This window comes from Meriones unguiculatus, chromosome 6 (genome assembly GCF_030254825.1).
Source record: "Meriones unguiculatus strain TT.TT164.6M chromosome 6, Bangor_MerUng_6.1, whole genome shotgun sequence".
Lineage (NCBI taxonomy): Eukaryota > Metazoa > Chordata > Mammalia > Rodentia > Muridae > Meriones > Meriones unguiculatus.
The window spans coordinates 14,311,006-14,328,398 of record NC_083354.1 but is presented as its reverse complement, the minus strand read 5'-3'; positions in this window follow the sequence as shown (position 1 = coordinate 14,328,398).

The window sequence follows — 17,393 nt, the reverse complement described above, 5'->3', positions numbered from 1 at the left end:
AATCCCTGTGTCCAGCACATAAAAGTCAATAAGCATTCATTCCTTATTCCCATTTTCTGGATTGCAAAGAAACTATATAATAATATTTGTTCTCAAGAGATCTTTCAGAGACAATGTTCTAAGAATATCTAAATCAATAATACATAATAAGATCATAATAACACCAGGAGTGAAACTGGACAGGTGCTCATCTTTTAAAGTCCTCGGCTGAGTAGTGCTGGGGTTTGGACCAAGCAAGACAACCTCCACAGACATGTCCACAGCCCCACCTGATAAAGACAATTCCTGTCAGGAGCTGCTAGGCTGTGTTGAGTAGACAACTGAGGTTAACCATGACAGGCCCCCACACATGACACACATACATGTGCACATGCAGACATATATACGAAGTACTAGAACCACCACAATCATCACTGAATTACTTAAATGACTTTAGGTTACAGTGATGGCTGAGGACAGTTCTGTTCTGTGACTGTGTGGTTTTGTGTGACATTCCTATCTTTTCATGTCGTAGCATTTGAGAGAAGTAGGTTTATCTTAACATCACTGAAGTGTCAAGAGACTTCTTCCGGGAATCTGCTCCATCCCAGCCGCATGTCCAGTCAGATAAGCAGGAAAACCAGAGAAGGAACTTTTGACAGAAGCCTACCATACTTGCTTTACTCCCTGGAGTCTATCAAGGCTGTCAACACCCAGCCTAGACACACAGCACTGAACCATCTTACCTGCAGGCATCTCCATAGCACATTTTGACCTGAGCATGTGGTGGAGCTGGTGAGAGCAAAGGCCCCGGGGTCACATGGCTTCTAAATCTGATTCATCTGCTACTGACGAATGAGTTCATCTAATCTTTGTCTCATTCCACACACGGGTAGTAACAGATAAACTTTCATCCACGCTGTTCATTTTTAAAAGAATGCCATCTTCCTTTGATATTTCATTTAAAGTTAACAGAATCAATACATTTCTGTGGCTCAGTAGTAGTATTCTTTGTAGCTTTAACTAGCAAGTAAAAGTAAAATGTTATCCTAAACATAAATTTACCAGGCCAGGTGTGGTAGTGTTAACCCTTAATCCCTAAATTTAGGAAGCAGAGATACGTGAATCTCTATGAGTTCAAGGTCAGCCTGACCTACATAGAGGAACCCTGTTCTGAACAAAACAAAAATAACTTTATCTTAAAAATGCCCATCTCAGCCATGAATTTTACCTTCCGTAGACCCTGACTGTACTGTGTCATTGTGTCTCTCTACCTCCTTTCTCAGACAGAACCGCCTCCTGGACTCCTGGAGCCAACATGAAAATGAAGCATTATTTTATCCAAGATTTGTAATGCCTAGCGATATTGATCCAGCCCGCTGCCTACCCAGAAGGGTGTTCTACTTGCTGCTTTGTGCTTGGAGACAATCTAATAAAAGCTTACTGAATAATAAACAGTGGGAGCCCACCAATTCTAAAACATGTAGATTGACAGGAATAATCCCCTCCTTGGAAAAAACCAGGCCAGCAGGCACTTCCCATAAACCCATTACTGCCCACTCCCCTCACCAGCCCCCGCCAACACCAACAGAAGATGTAGATTATTAGAACTCCTGGTTCCAAGAGGAATTGCTTTCCTAAATTTGACCTCCACACTAAATATAAAATATGGACCATGTGCAATGAAGGAATTGCGGTCCCAACAGTCTTGTTCCTCCAAGGCAGAGGTTAGGAGGTAGATGCACACTGACTCCAAGGGGATGGGGACAGGATGACCTTTTGCCTTGAAAATGGCCACTCCAAGCTATAATTTCAGAGAGAGGGAGGGGTTCGGTATTAGCCCGGAAAGGGTGTGTGGCGCCTCTGCTTGGTTAGACTGTTTCCAGGGTAGCAGGGGAGAAGGCAGGCAAGCAGTGGCTCATAATAGTGAGACTCAGCAGTGAGGGAGGGGGGTACTGGGGCCTCACTGGATGGGTGAGTGGGCTCAAAAGCCTTTCAAAATGGACAGACATCTGTAGATACAAGGCAACAGATTTGGAAAAGAAGGTATTTTATATTTGCTTGTGAAAGTTGTGGGGGCTTCTCGTTCTGTATCAGTTTCTTCGAGAATTTCATAAAAGGGATTTTGATCACGTCCTTCTGCCACTCATCCCAGAGCATCCTGGCCTCTCCTACCTCCCCAACGTTTTGTCCTCTTTAAGACAATATAAAACTATCAAGTCCAATCTATGTTGTCCGTACACTCATGGATGTGGGGGCCTTCCATTGGAATATTGTAGACCTATCAGGAACCTTGTAGAAAAACACAATGAATCCCCTCTTACAGCAACCATCAACTGCTATGTTTTTAGCCATTTTGTTCACATGTCTGTGCTGCCACTGTGCTCTACCTGCAGACAAAATTCAGTTTCTTAGAGACCAAACACTTTTTCCAGGGGGGATAAAAAGCTTCATAAAAACAATTTCTGGAGCTGAACAAAATCCCTATGCTCCATGGCCTACATTTTCATTCTAAGAACAAAAAGTAAAAATGAATTAAACAAATAAACAAACAGAAGACCTCTGACAGCAATGGAACCCACCAGATGCACCATAAGGGGGGCATTTAAGGGGCGTGGGAGCACTTCGGAGCAAAGGCTTCAGCCTCAGAGGGAGGCTGACACATAAGTCTGAGAGTAAGAAGGTGAGCAAGAGGGGACATTTGTGAGCAGTGGGAAGATCCCAGGTAGCAGATCCCCTCAGCCTCCTGGCTCTGGTCACAGAGTGTTTGGGTCTGAGGATAACACAAGATGTCTGGCTTCAATTTCTGCCATGATTGGTGTTTGGGAAAGGCAAGCCTGACCTCATGAATCATGAATAAGAAATGAATTGTCATGTCTCTCTTTTATCTCAAGTAGAAGTTGTCCTCATCTGGCTTTCTTTCAGCCATCTTTCCTAGGACACTGTCTTTTTTTTTTTAACCAAATTATTCTTAATGAGTGGAATACATGGAAATTAAACCCAAATGAAGAGAAGGAACAATTAGCAGCCATTGCAGTTAGGAATGCCTTCATTAGCTTGGTATGAGAAAGAAAAATGACAGAGTAATATTGCCACCAGCAATTCCTAAGTCATGTGATTTTTTTGAAACAGATCAATGTTGGTTGCCAAGCAACACACACATCAAGAGAGAGAGAGAAAGAGAGAGAGAGAGAAAAAAAACATTGCTACATTTTGATAAATATTTTTAGAAATCCCATGGATTTGACACTGATATCGTCATTGTAATTATTTCTAAGATCTATGTTACCTTAAAGGAAGATCAGCCTCATTAATTGAGAAGAGTTTTGGTAAATACATCTGATAAATAAACAGCAAACAGGAGCAAGGGCTGAAAATCACAGCTGCCATCTTGGAACTCTTTGTTAATGACATGTGTGTGCTTATTAATGAGTTTATTGCCTTTGTGTCATGCTTATGTCACCATCAAATATTAATGTTTTTTATATTATAATAATATCTATTGATAGAGCTGAAATCTGTTTCCCCGTAGGTGTCACCATGAATAATACTTCTGAAATACTAAAATCAATAATGAGAATATTAGGGGGGCATTATAGTATGTCGATGAAATGAATTCTACTTTAAATGCCGCGTGTAGCATAAACCACATAAACACACCAACTTATCGTTTTAAATACATAAACACATGCATCATGGGCGTGTCTTACCATACACAAGAATACATTGTCAGAAATAAGAGATGAAAGCCACTCAGTAAATAGGGGCCCTGTGGATCCTGATTCAAAGTCAAGACGCTTCTGATTGTTGGAATTAATAAGCCTCTGTTTTCTTTCAACATGACAGAAGATCATGTACACAAGTGGGAGTATAAACGGCTCCAATAAATCCTCCATTCATTTACCCCTGGATAGGATGGCCGCCGCCCCTGCCTTCACTCACTCCTCCCTTAATGGCAAGCTCCTGCTCAGGGGCCCTTTCCCCCCACCTCACTCCACATTTCTTGAAACAGGCTTGGACAATGTCAGGATGAACAAGAGCCCTGCCTGAAGAATACAGAGGCAGAAATGTCCGCCCTGCTTCTGGGGCTCTGGGTAGAGGCGCCGCCGGTCAGGGCAGCTGGGAGGCTGGCTGGACCGTGGAAGAATCAATACAGAGCTTCAACCCGCTGCTTCATGGAATTGCTGATAAAAAGAGAGGCATGGCAGTCTTCCTTAACGGTGGGAGAAAATGCGCTCGCATTCCACGGCAGCACAGCCCCATCTAGATTCTGGTTAAGTGTTAGAACACCTCTGCCGGATCTTTTAATTGCTCTCCTAGGCCAGGCTCGCTGCAGACACCAGGCAGACAGTCAGCTCCCTTGCTACCCCTGGTTTTGTGCAGCTTTGGTCTACCCACAGAGGTCCTCACTCTGGTGAACCCTACTAAAACTTTTTCTTTAACTGTTCACACTTGGACTAATGTAAGGGTGAATGCCCCAGAGCTGAGACAGCTCATCTGAACAAGGAGAGACTATCACAGGATAATGACCTGACGTGTGTGCCTCCTGAATCACAACTAACAGCTCTGGAAGGCCAGCCGTCTTAACCACGTGACTCCACAGTAAGCCCCTCAGTCCCTTTGTTATCAGGAATGCCACTCAACTGTCCACAGGAAGCGCCGCCATATTGGCTATTTAGTTAGACCCTTCCAGCTAGCCTTGCCATATAACGCCCTAACCACTCAGATCTTAAGTGGAGGAAGAGCTTACAAACATACACACATACACACACTCACAGAGAGAGACAGAGAGACAGAGACGGGGGGGGGAGGGATCCTAAATGATAAGACCCAAGGATTTGCATTATTTGAAGATAAACCCTGACTGTACTTTCAGGAAGACTGTATGATGCCCACCCCTCCCAGTTTCTACTTCATCTTTGTCCTAGGTTAAGAAGTTTGTGTCTCCAGAGCCAGAAAAACACAAGCCCATAAAACAAAACAGAAGCAAATAGTTTACCTTTGTTGTTGTTTGTACATGATCTACCTTAATCAGCCAAGACCTGAGTGAGTGAGTGAGTGAGTGAGTGAGTGAGTGAGTGAAGATTTCAAGGTTAGGCAGTCCTGATTATACGAGAGGAAGGGCACACAGAAGCAGAACACAGTGCTCAGAATTAGTTTTGTAAATTCAAAATGAGGGTGTTAGAGCAATGGCTACAGTGTCCACCGCTCATGTAGAGGAGCCAGGTTCAGTACCCAGCATGTACAACCAACCATCAGTAATTACAGCTCTAGGTGATCCCATGCCCTCTTCTGGTATCCACAAGCACAGCACACAAGTGCTACATACACAGATACACATGCAGACGAACACCTATTCATATAAATAAAAATAAATAAGTCTTTTGGGAAAAATTCAAAATGCCTTTTTTGGGGGGGTTTCCTAGTAAGGGGAGCAGGGGCTGTCTCTGGCATGAATTCAGTGGCAGGCTCTCTAATCACCTCCCCCAAGGGGGTATAGCCTTGCCAGGCCACAGAGGAAGACAATACAATGAGAAATAATAGACTAGGGTCAGATAAAAGGGGAGGAGCACCTCCTCTATCAGTGGACTACAGGAGGGTCATAGTGGGAGAAGAGGGACAGAGGATGGGATCAGGAGGAAACGAGGGAGAGTACCACATCTGGGATACAAATTGAATAGATTGCAATAAATGATAATAATAATAAATATTTAAAAAGAGAAATGCAAAATGAAAATATGTTCCCACCTTTGACTCATTTGCTGGGTAAAAAGTTAAGAGTTTTTGGGAGAAAAATGTGATGATGAGACTCACTGTTTTGTATGCTAAATTAAAAAAACTTAAAAGAAAGAAGTAAATGTAATGGTGATTAAAAAGTTAATATGGAGAAAAAAAAATCAAAGTTAGAGGAGAACCATACCTATGACTCTGTCTGGTCTTCTGGTTCTGCCCTTTTACAACATTTGTGGGGTATTCTGAATGAAATGGGGAAGAGTAGCACACATGTTAAAAGCTGTTTGGTGCCCAATAAAGACACACCTTTTTAAATGTGGAAATTCTATAACTTACTAGACACAGTCTTACATGGTTCAATGAATCACAAGGATTTTTACATTCTTGATCCCAGAGGCAATGGAAATGACTAGTTCTCATCTAAAGCCTATTTATTTCTAACCCAATCTCTGGGCCCCTGCTTCCTTATTTTTCATAAAAATTAATGAAAGTCAAGGTCATAATTTGCCATTAAAAATCTGAAATATGGCCAGCTATTCCAGGCAGGTCCATCTCCATCCCTAACTGTCAGCTTCCAATACCAAGAAACACACTCTCTCTGGAATTCTTAGTGACCATACCAGGCAGAATCTGAAGCCTATTCTGGACCAGGCAGTCCATAACCACCATATTCTCTTAAGAGCCAGAGAGGGCAACAGAAACCAAAGAATGGAATACCCACCCAACAACGACAATACATGGAGAAAGAAAAGCCTTGCATGATAAATAATAATAATAATAATAATAATAATAAGCACTATCTATCTACAAATCCAGCCCTCTAGAAGGTACTAGAAGGAAAATTTCAACCCGAAGAGGTTAATCACACCCAAGAAAATATAAGGAATAAATAGTATCAGACTAGCAAGTCAAAAAGGGGGAAACACAGCACAACAATAAAATAACAGAAATCAACAAACACTGCCCATTGATAACTCTCAGCATCAATGGTCTCAATTCTCCAGTTAAAATACATAGATTAACCGAATGGATTCAAAACCCAGTACCCATCCTCCTGGTGCATCCAAGAAATACATCTTAATATCAAGAATACATATCACCTCAGGGCAAAAGGATGAGAAAAGATATCACAAGCAAATGGATTAAAAAAAAAAAAAGCAAGCTGGTATAGCTATTTTAATACCTGAAAAAAATAGGCTTAAAACCACAACTAACCAGAAGAGATAGGGAAGAGCACTACATACTTATCAAAGGAAAAATCCATCAAGAGAACAAGAGGATATTGCAGTTCTTTTTTTTTTTTTCAAAACAGGGTTTCTTTGTGTAGCCTTTGCTATTCTGAACTCGCTTTGTAGACCAGGCTGGCCTCTAACTCATAGCAATGCTCCTGCCTCTGCCTCCCCTAGTGTCTGGACTACAGGTGTGTGCCACCACACCTGGCTGGATATTGCAATTCTTTTTTTTTAACATTTTTTATTATTATTAATTACACTTTATTCATTTTGTATCCCCCCATAAGCCCCTCCCTCCTCCCCTCCCGATCCCACCCTTCCTCCCCTTTCTGCATGCATACTCCTCCCCAAGTCCACTGATAGGGGAGGTCCCCCTCTCCTTCCTTCTGATCTTAGTCTATCAGATCACATCAGGAATGGCTGCATTGTCTTCTTCTGTGTCCTGGTAAGGCTGCTCCCCCCTCAGGGGGAGGTGATCAAAGAGCAGGCCAATCAGTTTATGTCAGAGACAATCCCTCTTCCCATCACTATGTAACCCACTTGGACACTAAACTGCCATGGGCTACATCTGTGCAGGGGTTCTAGGTTATCTCCATGAACAGTCCTTGGTTGGAGTATGAGTCTCTGGGAAGTTCCCTGTGTTCAAATTTTCTTGTTCTGTTGCTCTCCTTGTGGAGTTCCTGTCCTCTCCAGCTCTTGCTATTTCCCACTTCTTACATAAAATTCCATTCACTCTGCCCGTCAGTTGGCCATCAGGCTCAGCATCTGCTTTGATAGTCTGCAGGGCAGAGGCTTTCAGAGGCCCTCTGTGGCAGGTTCCTAGGTTGTTTCCTGTTTTCTTTTTCTGGCTTTCAGAAGCCCTCTGTAGTAGGTTCCTAGCTTGTTTCCTGTTTTCTTTTTCTTCTGATGTCCATCCTCTTTGCCTTTCAGGATGGGGATTGAGCGTTTTAGTTAGGGTCCTCTCTTTTGCTTAGTTTAACAGTAATGCACCAAACACAACAACATGTGTCCACAGAGAAAGTCTAAACAAATAAGAAAATTGAAATAACACCCTATATCCTATCTGAGCACCAGAGTAAAACTGATATGAACAACAGAAAGCTTAGAAATTCATGGAAACTTAACTCACTACTCAATGAAAATGGGTCAAGAGAGAAATAAAGAAAAAAATTAAAGGCTTTCTAAAAGTCAATGAATGTGAATACACAACATACCCAAATTCATGGGACACAATAAAGATTGTCCTTAGAGGTAAGTTCATAGCACTAAGGGCCTACATTAAAAAGCTGGAGAGATCTCATACTTATCAGTTACTTGAGTAACTTAATACCTTAAAGCTTTAGAACAAAAAAAATAATAATAATACCCAAAAAGAGCAGACAACAAGAAATAATCAAACTCAGTGTTGAAATTAATAAAATAGAAATAATCAAACAAAAATACAAAGAATCAATAAAAAAAGAGATGGTTCTTTGACAAATGCATTAAGATTGACAACTTTTCTCCAAATTAACTAAAAGCCAAAGAGAGAAAACCCAAATTAACAAAATTAGAGGAAAGACGGGAGCATGACAATATACACCAAAGAAATCCAGACAATCATAAGAACATACTTTAAAAGCCTGTACTCCAAAAAAATGGAAAAGAAATGGATAATTTTTCTCAATATATACTACCTACCAAAATTAAATCAAGATCACATAAGCGACTTAAATAGTCCTATAAATCCTAGTGGAATAGAAGTAATAATTAAAAAGTTTACCAAGCAAAACTTTCCAGAGTCAGATGGTTTTAGTGCAAAATTCTACTAGACTTTCAAATAGGAGTCAATGCCAATACTACTCAAAGTATCCCACAAATTGAAACAGAAAGAACACTGCCTAATTCTTTTTATGAGGCCACAATTAACCTGATGCCTAAACCACATAAAGATCCAACAAAGATAGAAAATTAGAGACCATTTTTCCTTATGAACGTAGATGCAAAAATTGTCAATAAAATAATTGCAAACCAAATTCAAGAACACATTGAAAAGATCACTCACATGACCAAGTAGGCTTTGTCCCAGAGATGTAGGGATGATTCAACATAAATGAATATAATCTGCAACATACATAGACAGACATAACTAGGTCAAACTAGATGACTGCCTATAGTCAAATGCAATTAGATCCATCCAACCCATTAGATGCAGAAAATGCCTTTGACAAAATTTAACACCCCTTCATGATAAAAGTCCTAGAGGGATTACAGATACAAGGGACATATCTCAACATAATTAAGATGATTGACAGCAAGCCCATAGTCAAAATTAACTTAAATGGAGAGAAATTCAAAGCATTTCCACTAAAATAAGGAATGAAACCAAGTTGTCCACTCTCCTCGTAGCTGTTCAATATAGGGCTTGAAGTCTTAGCTAGAGCAGTAAGACAGCTGAGGAATCAAGGAAATACAAATAGGAAGGAAAGAAGTCAAAGTATCTCTATTTGTAGATGATATAATAGTATATATAAGTGACCTTAAAATTTCCACCAGGAAACTCCAGTATCTGACAAACACTTTCAGCAAAGTTGCAGAATACAAAATTAACACCCCAAAATCAGTAACCTTCCAAATGACAAATGGAGAAACAATACTTTTTACAATAGCCTCATAGAATATAAAATATCTTGGGGTAACTCCAACCATGGAAGCAAAAGACTTGTATAATAAAAACTTTAAGACACTAAAAAAGGAGACTGAGAAATATATCAGAAGGTGGAAAGATCCCCCATGCTCATAGATCAGTAGGCTTAATATAATAAAAAATGGCCATCTTACCAAGAACAACCTACAAATTAAGTGCAATACCCATCAAATACCAACACAGTTCTTCACAGAACTTGAAAGGACACTTTTTAAGCTTCCAGATAGGTATGGAAACACACACACACACACACACACACATCAAAAAAAAAAGAAAAAACAAACAAACAAGCAAACAAACAAACAGACAGACAGAATACCTATAAAAGTCCTGAATGATAAAAATAATTGCTAGAGGTATCACCATCTCTGAGCTCAATTATACTACAGAGCTACAGTAATAAAAATAGAATGTTATTTTCACAAAAAGAGACACGGTGAGCAATGGAAAATTGAAAGTCCAAAGATAAGTCTACACAGCTATGGACACCTGAATTTTTATAAAGAAGACAAATATACACAGTGGAAATAAAAGACAGCATCATCAATGAATGATGCTGGTCAAACCAGATGACTGCGTATAGACAAATGCAATTGGATCCATATCTATCACGCTATACAAAGCTCAAGTTCAAATGGGTCAAAACCTCAACATAAGGCCGTATACACTGAATCTGATAAAAATAAATAAATTTTAAAAAAAAAGAAGTGGGGAAGAGTCTTGAACTCATTGGCACAGGAAAAGACTTTCTGAACAGAACACCATTAGCACCAGCACTAAGATCAACAATTGATAAATAGGGGCTTGTGAAACTGAAAAGCTTCTGTAAGGCAAATAACACTGTCATTCAGACAAAGTGACAGCCCACAGAATAGGAAAAGATTGTGACCAACAAAGAGAGGGATAAAATCTAAAATACAAAGAACACAATAAATGTGACATCAAGAAAACCAATAATCATCACTAGGCATAGTAGTACATGCCTTCAATCTCAGCAATTGGAGGCAGAAGCAGGTGGATCTCTGTAAGTTCAGTGTCAGCCTGGTCTACATAGTGAGTTCCAGGACAGCCAGAATTACATACTAAGAGTCTGTCTCTGGAAGAAAAAAAAAGTAATTCAATTTTAAAATGGGGCACAGATCTAAACAGAGAATTCTCAAAAGAGGAAACTCAAATGTCTGAGAAACACTTGAAGAAATGTTCAACATCCTTAGTCATCAGGAAGATGAAAATCAAAACTACTTTGAGATTTCATCTTACACAAATCAGAATGGCCAATATCAACAAAACAAATAACAGTTAATGATGGTAAGGATTTGGAATAAGGGGAACACTCACCCACTCCTGGTGAAAGTGCAAACTTATACAGTCACTGTTCTGCTAAAGGAGCATAGCAGTAAAATGGTCAGATAATGACACTCCGCTACCCTGATAGATCTGTGCCTTGCTCTGCCATCATTAGAGAAGCTTCCTCTCACAGCAGAGACTGACAGCATGACAATCTGCACAGAGTGAGAGACCTTGGAATATTCATGCCTAACAAAGAGCTTAATCAAATGCTTCCCCTCAGGGAACTCTGTGGAAGAAGTCGCAGAAACAATACAAGGGTCAGAAGGTATGGAGGACACCAAGAAATCAAGTCCTAGACACAACAGGACCGGTGAATATATGAGCTCATAGAGACTGTGGTAGCATGCACAGGGCCAACACAGGTCTGCACTAGATGAGGTCCTAAAACTGAAAGACACATGGACACACGCCCTCATCCCTAATCCAGAATCTATCTCCATCTCCAACTGATTACCACTAGCAGATGAAAAATTAGTTTAATCCAAGGAAGTCTTGCTCAGGAAACAACACTCTTAAGGGTAGGCCCATACCCACAAGTAGATGGCCAACACAATCTTGACAGAATCTTTGGGGGTCTTTTGTCTCATAATGATAAATCAGGGTTTTTTTTTTAACCCTACAGGTCTTTTGAGTATATATTATAGCTCACAGTTTTCTGTTTTTATAGGATTTGTGTGTGTGTGTGTGTGTGCAAATGTGTGTGTGTGTGTCTGAGTCTATATGCATTTCCTGTGGGGTTTTTTTGTATGTTTTTCTTGTTTGGTTGCTTTGTCCATTCTGATTTGTTTTTCTTATATTATTTTTGTTATTAGATGACTGTGTTTTCTAAAGAGAGACAGAAAAGGTATAGCTCTGGATGGATGAGGAGGTTGGAGAGAAACTGGAAGGAAAAGGAGAGAGGGAGACCATAATCAGAATTTATTATATAAAAAATAAACAAAAAAATACCCTGAAATACAAAATTTCTGCTAGGTTCCTTACCTTCTACTAGGTCTCTGAAAGCTTTCAGGAGAGGTAAACTGAGGTGTCACAACTCCTTGAAGAAACTACCAGAAATGTCTCAAGTTCTAGTCTTATGTATTTGTTCCTTTAGAGTGACCCTTCCAATGTTTTCCAATGTCTTCCACGGTGGCAATGTGAAAAGCTAATGCATTCCTTTGGTATGCATTTTTAGAAAAAAAAAAAAAAAGACTACAGAGAGACCAATGAGAAGCCCAGGAAGTCTACTACAGAGCCAGACAATCAGCCAAATCTACAACAATGTGTTTCCTGTGAAGAAAATTTGCTAACACACATTGTGTCATTCAGATTAAATCAGGGATCATTGAAGAAACTGAGAGGAGTGGAAGAAAACTCAGAATCAGGCAGAGCTACCCATCAGAAGGAATCTAGCAGCAATACTGCAAAGTCACACACACAGTAGAAAAGGGGGGAAACAGGAGAAATCATTTACTTTATTTTGTTTTATGTATGTGTGCCTGACCATATGTTTGCGCACCACGTATGTGCAGGCACCTATGGAGGTCAGAAGAGGACGCTGAACTCTCCAACTGGAACAACAGGCAATTGTGAGGCACCATATGGGTGCTGGGAACAGGACCCATGACCTCTGCAAGAGCAGTATGCACTTTTAACCTCTGCAACTCTCCTACCAGGGGGAAAAATTATTCTTACACAGAAAGTAATGTTCTAGAATGATATAACCAATGCTTGAAACTTATGGTAGGAATTACACCCAATAAGGAACGAGGAAGAGAAATCAATGAGTGGTGAAGCTAGCACTTTGTAGACAATATGGCTCTGCAGACACAGAAGGAGACATCTTGCCACAGCTCTCAGAGTCTTTCATGGCTGGCTGCCTAAGAATCTATTCTATGGTCTCATTTGATCTTCACCTTCCTCCTTCTCCTCCTCCTCCTCCTCCTCCTCCTCCTCCTCCTCCTCCTCCTCCTCCTCCTTCTCCTCCTCCTCCTCCTCCTTTTCCTCCTCCTCCTCCTCCTTTTCCTCCTCCTTCTCCTCTTCTTCCTCCTCCTATTTGTAGAATCTTAACGTCCTAGAAAAATATCAGTTTTAAGTGAAAAGATTAGAAATCCCCTCTACAGGGTAACACTCTTAGTTTAAAAAAATGAAATTGATTTTGTTATTAAAAGACAATCCAAAATTTAAAGGCGCCTTAGTAATGTTACAGATATGACAATTACATCCTCAGAAATTTTTACTTTACAGTTTCTTAACCCCTTCAAAACACTGCAAAGGAATTAGCACTTGTTTGGTTAAAATGCCAAGTCTATTGGACAGGGAAGTAAATTTTCTCTAGATAAGTCCCATACTGATCTGACTTTCCCCCATGAAAATCCGTACAGTGACTTCCTAGTTTATTACGCCTACTTGAAAAGGGTAATTTAATAAGGCCTCGGTACAAATACTTAATTGTGCCCGGCGATCGACAGCTCCTTTAAACAGTTGCATATTTGCCAGAATTAGCTAATGGATGTAGAATTGCCACTTAATGTCTCAGCTTGCACTGGTAGAAAATAAATTGCATCTGACATTCCTTTGGCTTTTAAAGGACATACTTAGATAATATTTACAGTCAGATAGATCTATTATTGCATTTGTTGTCTTGGGTTAAAAAGGGGGGGATCAAATGGGTTCTCACAGATAATATTTCTTTGTATCTGCTCCATTTGGAAACCCTGTGCACCCAGCTCATTTAGTGGGTGTCTGACCAAAGCCTAAGCATCTGAGTGGAAAGTGGGCATTTCAATAAAGCAAACAGCTAGTTGAGTGATAGCTCAAAGACCCGTATGTATGAGGAAGTGGTTTGTTTCCTCATACATGTGGAGGGCATGGAGAAAGAGCTTGCATTGTTAGCACACCTGACACATTAAATATTTTCTTTAATTGTTGTGAGTAGGATGGAGAAAGGACAGAAGAGACTCAGCACCAGGGGACCGGATACTTATGAGGTGCTAGTCTAGAGTCACTATGCACCCCATTCATCCTGAAAAAGCACACTGGATTATGGCGCTGCTTTGGTATTTCCCTTAGGACACCATTTCTATGAAATTTTGAACACCAAGTCTTGTTGGCACTGGCGGTGTTGGGAGCAAGCCCGGGGTGATGTTCATTTCTGCTTTCAGCTCTATTTCCTGATCTGAGAAGACGTGGACACAATGCTCAAAGCTGAAGAGGAAAGAGGAGGTTGGGATATTGAATGGTGGCATGAATTCATTGTATTCCCAAGGAAATAGTATAACTTTGTTAAATGTAGACTTTTATTTCCTTGACTTTGGGGAGAAATAATTTTATTAACTATCCATTATATTTCCATGAGATCCAAATGAGTTAATACTTAAGTAATTTTAAAATGCTTCATGTGAAGAGGTATATACATGAAAGGGAAAATATTACAGAAAGTACTTTGAGAAGCTTTGAGAGGTGAATCTGAGGTCTTCTTCATCATGGCTTGCTTTCAACAGCCCTGGCAGTCTTCCAGCGAAGGCTTCTAGCACAAGACTTAGAGCTAAGAGTTGAGTCAGATTAAACTGCTCTCTCTCTCTCTCTCTCTCTCTCTCTCTCTCTCTCTCTCTCTCTCTTTCTCTCTCTCTGTCTCTGTTTTTCTTTCTCTCCCCTTTGTGGGTTCATATATGGCTTTGCTTTAATAGTAAAGAATTAAGTCAAATATTTGTTCTACTGTCCTGTCAGCTTTAACTGTCATCTTGACACAATCTACAGTCACCTGAGGAGTCTCAGTTGAGAGATTGCTTGGGACGGAAAGGCTTGCAGATCTGACTGAGGGGGGGGTGTCTTGACTGCTCATTGATGTGGAAGAGTGCAGTCCATTGGAGATGGTCTTATGGTCCTGGTGTGTATGAGAAAGTTAGTTCTTAAGCATGCGCTGACAAGCATGCCAACAAACAGCATTCCTCCATGGTTTCTGCTTCAAGATTTTGTTTAAGTCCCAGCCCTGACTTTCCTCAAAGATAAAATGTGACCTGGATGAATAAGCCAAACAAATCCTTTCCTTCCCTAAGCTGATTTTGGTAAGATTTTTTTTTTTTAATCACAGCAAGTGAAAGAAAATTAAAACAGAAATTGGTACCCAGAGTCTCTCTCTGGAAGTTTAGGCAAGGCTTAGCTAAAGGAAGGGAGGCAAGCAGGGGTCTATCCTCACACCCCATTCTTCATTCTTCTCACTCCCCAACCATCAGACAAAGCCCATTCCCTTTAGGTCATCACAATAATATGTAAAATAAATACCTAGCAAGGGCTGGTGGTGCAATCTATGATCTCAGAGCTCAGCACTTGGATTCAGGAGGCTCACAATGAGTGTATAACATAGCATTATTAGCATCACATTGAAGAGAACAATCTCATGTTTTTATGTTATTATTTAAAAACAAATTTAAGAGTAACAAAGCCAAATACCTCACACTACCTAATTCCAAGATCTACTGCAAAGTTATGGTAATTGAAACAGAAAAATAAATGCTGGAGTGAAAATGTACATACCCACCAACAAAACAGAGATCAGAGAAACAGACTCATGCTTTTGTAACCAACTTCTTTTTCACATAGGTGCTGAGAACACATAATGGCAGAACAACAATTTCTTTGATAAATGGTGTTAGGATCCTCCATAGAAATTTCAGTGACATTCTTCATAGAAATGGGGAAAAAAAACCAAAAAACAAAAACAAAATTTACATGAAAGCACAAAGGTCCCGAATAGCTAAAGTACTGCTGAGAAAAAAAGAAAACACTACTGGAGACTGAGTTATTGAAAAATAAGCCTGCCAACTGTAAGCCCCTTATTGTAAATTTTATTCACCTGATATATTTGCTGTCTCGAAGGCCTGCTGCTAAATAAACTCACCCTTACTTGTTCTTTTTGAACTCTGGCTGGATGGTTCAACTCAGCTGTTCTGGCTCAAATTCCTCTCCAAGCTGACTGATTCAAACTGTCTTCTCTCAGCTTCTGACTTAGTTGTTCTGCTTGGCTCCAGTCTAACTCTAGCAATCTGTTCTTATCTTCTGGCTCCCTGTTCTCTGGCTTCAAAAGCTTCTGCTGACCTGCACTGAATTGCACGTTCAACTCCACTGTACTTACTCACTGAACTCAACTGCCTGCACTGGTCTGAACTGCACTGCTTCTCCTTGCTCTCTCTTCCAGAATGTGCAGCTCTGCTGGATTAGGTTGAAATCTGACTTATCAGGATAGCCAACTGAGCTCGATCTATTGTGACAAACTTCTTTTCCTCAGCAAGGTTCTACAACCCCCACCCCCTAGTCTAGGTACCCCAGGTATTATAAGGAGCATCACATAGCCCTCAGGGGAGATTACAGACATACCCTTTCCTGATAAGAAAGCTGGTTCAGCTGGAGATTCCTGGAGATAGATACCCTATGCTAATAAGATCTCTTGGTGTGTTGACTTTCCAAATGACCTTTGACTTTATATGAAGATTTTTCCTATCCATACGATAAGTAAACACTGTGTTCTCTTTCTTTTGATGGGATCCTGCTACTGCATGTAAAATGAGACACTGTACCACTTCATGTAAATCAAGCATTCCTGGCACCCCTGACCCTGGTGAATGAATCACATTCAGCCTCCCACTTGGCCTCCCACTGCCAAGGTTTATAAATCTCTAATTTCAAATAAACATGCTGGCAGCGGGGGGCTGTGGCTGTGTGGTACCGTTAGCCTTCCATCATGGCCACCTGAGATTCATCATTTATCCCACCAGGCCACGGTCTCACAAGACCTCCCCTCCAGTCGGCTGGGCCTGGGTTTCACCTGGCTTGTGTCTTGGCTGCATGAACTTTCACCTGCACCTCGGCCATGTTCAGTGCAGCAGCTTAATAAAGAGCTGTAACGCTTTGGTATCGTATTGTCACAGGCTTTGGAACACTAAAGCTTCCATTTCCACCAGCAATCTCATTCTAAAAGAGCTTACTAACTATAACAGTCCATGGAAAAGTATAACACCCCAGCCTAGCTTTAGGGCGGACATGGGCCTTTCCCTAAATCAACCTAGCCATTCCTGAGATCTGGGACCTTTGATCTCATCCCATCCAGAGCCTGAGCTTTCAGCTTGGCACTGGGCCAGGCAGAATCCTGCAGCCCCTGTGCCATACTTTCAATAGCGACAAATGACCACCCGGCTCCAGCTGGGTGGAGGACACCTGCCCTGCACTCAGGAGAGTTGGGTGTATCCTATTCTGTCAAATCTTTCTCTTTTTGTCACTATGCCCGCCTCTTAATTAGGTATCACTTTCAAATCCCTTTTGTTCTATACACTAATTTTACCTTCATTGCTTGGGCTTAAAGGTGTGTTTGAAGAGTCTGTATTCCAGCCAGATGGATTACAGGTGTGTCATTCCAGCCTGATCTTATAGATTTAGAA